We start from the raw sequence: 5,111 nt of genomic DNA, 5'->3' as shown, positions 1-5,111 counted from the left end.
TTTGCTTTGGTATCTTGTAGATTGGTCGTGCCTTATTTGCAAGACATACTTAGTGTTTAGCATGAATTTAATCGTTTATTTTTGCTCACCTTCATAGCTAAATATACTGTACGGACCGCTTACGGTCAGGGTACGGGCAGTACACGGGAGCCATGAGTGACGGGTGCCGTGTACTGTCCGTACACGTACCTGATCACACGCGTTACACGGGCCAGGAGTATTATGTCCGGCGTACCGTCTACGGCCCGTATGGTAGTCTCCGGCAGGCCGTAGACTTTTTCTAATCGGGCTATAGATTGGTACGTTAGTGACAGTAACTTTTATGTTACTGACCGTAATTTTCACTGCGGGAATCCTCTTCACCCAACGCTGATAACTCCGGCTGCCCTGCAGAACTAACGCCATCTCTGATCAACCAAGTACAATCAATGTGCGATGTTGCCATTTGGGGTCCCATTTGTCTCTGGGTGTACAAGTGTATACGCCAGGAAGAAGCCGGAGAAAGAACGCAGCCACGGAGCAAAAAGCGTCCCTGTAGTTGCTCAGTTACGTGTGCGTGGTAAGATACTACGGAGCTTCAAATAAACTGTTGGCTTTGTTCTCTATAAAACCAGAGACAAGAACCGTTTTTTTTTTTTTTTTTTTTTTTTTTTTTCGAAAGGAACCTAGAAGCAACTAAATAAAAATGCAGTCCCTCACACCAGTAAGTGCATCAGGCCCATAAGGTTACTTTTTTTTTATTTATTAGCAGGTCGAAAGATTTTAAAAATAATCGATTTTTTGCAGGACCACGAGTTCAATTACATGCCGAGCAATTGGAGCAAGAGGTGCGGTCCGATAGAGTTTCAAGCTCGGTTCCTCAAATCTTGTGAAAACGGTAAGCTGTAGCTCTGCTTTTAAAAAAAAAAGTATTTCAATTTAACGCGCGTGGGTTCTTTGACTTTGTAGTTACGAGAAAAACTCGCTCGTCAATAGCGCACGAGCTGAACGTACCATATGGATCATCTGAGCGTGCCAAGTACGATATATGCGGAACCGATCTTCCGGATGGTAAAAAAAAGTTTTTGTGATTCAGTGTTCAAGTGATCGTAGATTTTATGATTTTTCGGTGGTTATAGGTAATATATTTGAACGCTTTTAGATGCACCGATTTTTATATTCATTTACGGCGGCTATTGGATGGAGTTCAGCAAGGACTTGTCGGGTTTTGCGGTCCCAAATTTCGTGGCCCATGGGATTAAAGTTGTTGTAGCTGCTTGTGACTTGTGTCCAAACGGTGAGCCGATATTTTTTTATTTCCTTTTTCGTATTATTTGTGATGTGATGTAAGAATTTTAAATATATAAGAGACAACAAGTGGTATTATTAATAAAAAGTTTATTTGCTTTTCATAAAAATTAAACAGTAAGCGTTTCAATATATCTTTAAATCGTCGAAACTTATCTATAAAATAAGTTTGAATCATTTTAAACAATAAATTGAAAAAAGTTTAATCATACATTCTTACTTACTACATCTATTAACAAATTATCTTTTCGATTTCAGTAAGATTAACCGATATTGTGCAGTAAATAAAATTACTGGTTGAAAAAAATCATAATTTTGGCTCAGTCTTTAAAATCTAAGTATAGTAAAATATATACAATTTATTGACATCAGAATAATGACATTAATCTCTGTACAATAGGAATTGATTTTTTTTTTTCCAACGATTTACATATTTACATCATAACTCAAAAAATCTGACGTTCAACTTTTTTTTATAGTCAAAACTTTTGACTAAAAGACAATTGTGTAATCAGTAGTTGTAAAAGAGTTCTTCCTTCTCCCCAGAAAGAATTTCAATCAAAGGCCAATAAGTTAATCTTAAACAGCTGCCTTGTAAAACATTGACCGCAAAAAAAGATAAACAATGATAAAAGATTTATCGATTATTAAATTTTTTTTTCATACAGCCATTCTGTCGATATTTAGCTCAGCACAAGTGGCGAGCTTTAAGGCACGGATGTCTGTAACGGTAAATAATCTTCAAAATTTCGTGCTCCGTACAGATAAATCTGGCTTGGAGGTCATAGTGCTGGTGCCCATCTCACAGCAAGTTTGCTGCACGACCCCAAATGGCGAGCTTCAAAGCACAGTTGTCTAGAGCTGCTTAAGGGTCTTGTACTCATTGGCGGAATTTACGATTTGAAACCGGTGCTTTCTTTAAGTGTCAACGAGGTTGTTAAGCTCACTCCGTAAGTTTATTGCTGCTGCTTTTTCTTCAAATTTTTTTTTTGTATTTCTTCACAACATACAGTTATTCATGACAAGATTCTTTAAAAATTTATCAGAAGTTTTTTTTCCACACTTTCTTCGCTTTTTACTAGTTACTTTTATTGCAAACCTTGGAAATATCTTACACATTTAATATTATAATAATACTCAATTGATTTAAAAAATGACGTCCACGTTATAATGGAGCTAAAACTAGTCTCACGTCAAAGTAGCTTTACTAGGGACAAATATCGCCCAATGCCCCCCCTATTTCTTCTAGAAAATCATTAATACGTATCGTTTTGTCTATAACTTTTTTTCTTCCGGGTTACTGCGACAGTCCATACTGGCTTTATCGCTGGAGCCACCTACTCACTACCACTGTGTAGGGGTATATTGCTGCCCCCATTATCCAGTCACCTAATTGATGACATATTTATCATACCATGGGCATAGTTAGAGCCTTTAGTAAAAAATGTTCCTCTCAACCTGTTTTCATCGGAGAAAGTTCATACCAGGCGGATTTTTCCGTGAAATGTTCCTTTGGTGTCATTAATTAATTAGGGAGGTATGGGACACCTACGAGAGCGTCTTCTTTAGGCAAGCCTGGAGCAAAATCACTGATCGCACAGACGTAGTTATGGGAAAACAAGTGTTTTCTGACTTCAACGAATTTCTCACCCACTTTAAGGTACTTTTCGCTCCATACGACACGCAGAACCAAATAAGAGACAAACTGGCTGCACTGCGCAAAAACGAACGCGAAAAAATGTTAGATTACATCAACCGCACGCGCGACATCCGTGACTCATTAGTGGACAGGAAAGCTCTTGACACAAATAGGGAACTTTCTAGCGAAGAAGCCTTAGAAATTGACCGTGATGTAATCGAAGCATTGAAAGATGGGATCCCGTTTTCATTACGGCAAAGATTTCGCCCCAAAAATAACGTCAGCCTAGGCAAGATGTTCAACAACGCACTGATAGCAGAACGCGAAATGCCGAAAGATGAAGCCAAACACCCGCATAACAGCAATAGCCAGCCCCGCAACAAATACCCGTACGGACCGCCACGCAACGATTAGACAAACTCAACATTCCCGAACGATCAAACCAGCGGGCCTCAGGGAAACGATCCCCACGGGGGGCCACCCCCCAACCGAGGACCGTTGACCTGCCACTATTGTAATAAGATTGGCCACATAAGGCGTGACTGTAGCTCAAGTGGGACACAGAGAATGGGAACGTGCCGAGAAACACCTACCCCTTGTCCTACGTACAAATAACTTGTTAGAAAAAAATGAGTCAAATGAAAATAATTTTTTATGTGTTTGCTGGGGGGCCCTATTAATGCTATTTATTCCTAGTGTAGTTACTTTGGCATAAGGCTAATTATCGCTTCATCAGGCAGTATATTCTTAAAAATTTTATTCCAAACATCATCGAAAGTTTAATAAATGTTGGATTAGACACGTTATACAACATGCATGTTTTTATGACTACTGAGAGAGAAATTTCATGCAACTATTTATCATTTCTCTTAAATTTGAACATTTTGATACTCTAGTCGAATAAATCAATAAAATAAGTAAAAAAATATACATTCACTTATATACTATATAACTTATATATTAACTATACTCGAAAATCACTTAAGCATTGATTACAATTAATGAATTATATTTTTAGAGAAGAAATCAGTTTGTATACTTCCGCTTCAATCGATAAATCGAAAAAATTAGAAAACAACTCAAGAGTGTATAAGCAATTTAAAAGTTATCCTAGCTGTAGGGGAATGCGATTCCCCTATCTTTGTCGAGGAATCCAAACGATATGCACGAGTGAGTAACGTTTTTCTTGTTTTTCATCTTTTAAACGTCAATTACATAAAGAAGTGATAAAAAGCATTTTTTTTTATTATTTACAGAGACTAATACAATTTGTAGATAATATCGAATTCTTACTGCTGAGGAACAATATCGACCACTTTGATATAGAAGAAAATCTTACAATGAATGACTTCTTACTATCGAAAATCCTTATACACAACGTAAAAAACATTAAATGAGTAACATAAATCATAAGAAACTAAGGTAATTTATTAAATTTTTGTGCCCAAGTTAGCATTTGTAATAAATAATGTACTTTATAGGTACAAAACATTTTAATTAAAAAAAATTTTCGATGTATTTGCCGTGGAGCACTGATAGGTGCTACTTGTTTCTTGTAAAGCTACCTTGGCGTAAGACTAGTTTTACTTTCATGATGGGCTGAAGTTCGTTTTTGAAACTAATTAAGTATGATTATTTAATGCTTCCAACGTTTGCAATGAAAATAATTTGCAGAAAACGGGGGAAATATTAAGAAAAAAACTTCTTATTTAATTTTAAAGCTTATTACAAGCAAGACACGAAAATGTTCCATCTCCTTATAAATAAATGTATATTACAACAAAATAGAGAAAAATATGAAAAAAAGCAAACACAACAAACTTACGGAGTGAGCTTAACTCTCAAATGATCGCCGATTGCTATTCCACCCCTTCATCATGGTTCATATTTTCTTCAAGGGCTATTGTCTGTAAGGTATTGTATAATCACATTTTGTTACAAAATGTTGTCACATTAGTCGACTATCGATATCTCGAAGACCAATTTTTTTCTTAATTTTGATTTTTTTACTGCTAATGGGTTAGGCACCTTGGACACTTGAATACTTGACCTTATTTCTGGAGAACACAAATCCACCACCTCCACTGGTGGAAAAATATTTTTTTTTGGTGAGTAGTCCAGATCTATGGACTCTTTTCCCGGACTTTTGGGAGAGTCCGAGGTCTCCCAAGCCTTGGGAAAGTTG

General features: G+C 36.7%; 1 pseudogene across 1 annotated transcript; it reads left to right on the top strand.

The window, feature by feature from the left end:
- Positions 1 to 627: 627 nt before the first annotated feature.
- On the top strand, positions 628 to 4,323 carry LOC111643390 (kynurenine formamidase-like; annotated as a pseudogene). Its single transcript, XR_016293658.1, has 8 exons — positions 628 to 703; positions 787 to 877; positions 949 to 1,050; positions 1,142 to 1,276; positions 1,546 to 1,625; positions 2,052 to 2,237; positions 3,945 to 4,096; positions 4,183 to 4,323. The product of XR_016293658.1 is annotated as a kynurenine formamidase-like (transcript).
- The last annotated feature ends 788 nt before the right edge of the window (positions 4,324 to 5,111 follow it).

The sequence above is a fragment of the Copidosoma floridanum genome, unplaced genomic scaffold, assembly GCF_036245765.1.
Source record: "Copidosoma floridanum isolate Cflo_tuat_1 unplaced genomic scaffold, Cflo_Japanese_pri ptg000004l, whole genome shotgun sequence".
Taxonomy (NCBI): domain Eukaryota; kingdom Metazoa; phylum Arthropoda; class Insecta; order Hymenoptera; family Encyrtidae; genus Copidosoma; species Copidosoma floridanum.
This window is presented reverse-complemented; position numbering and strand designations above follow the sequence as displayed.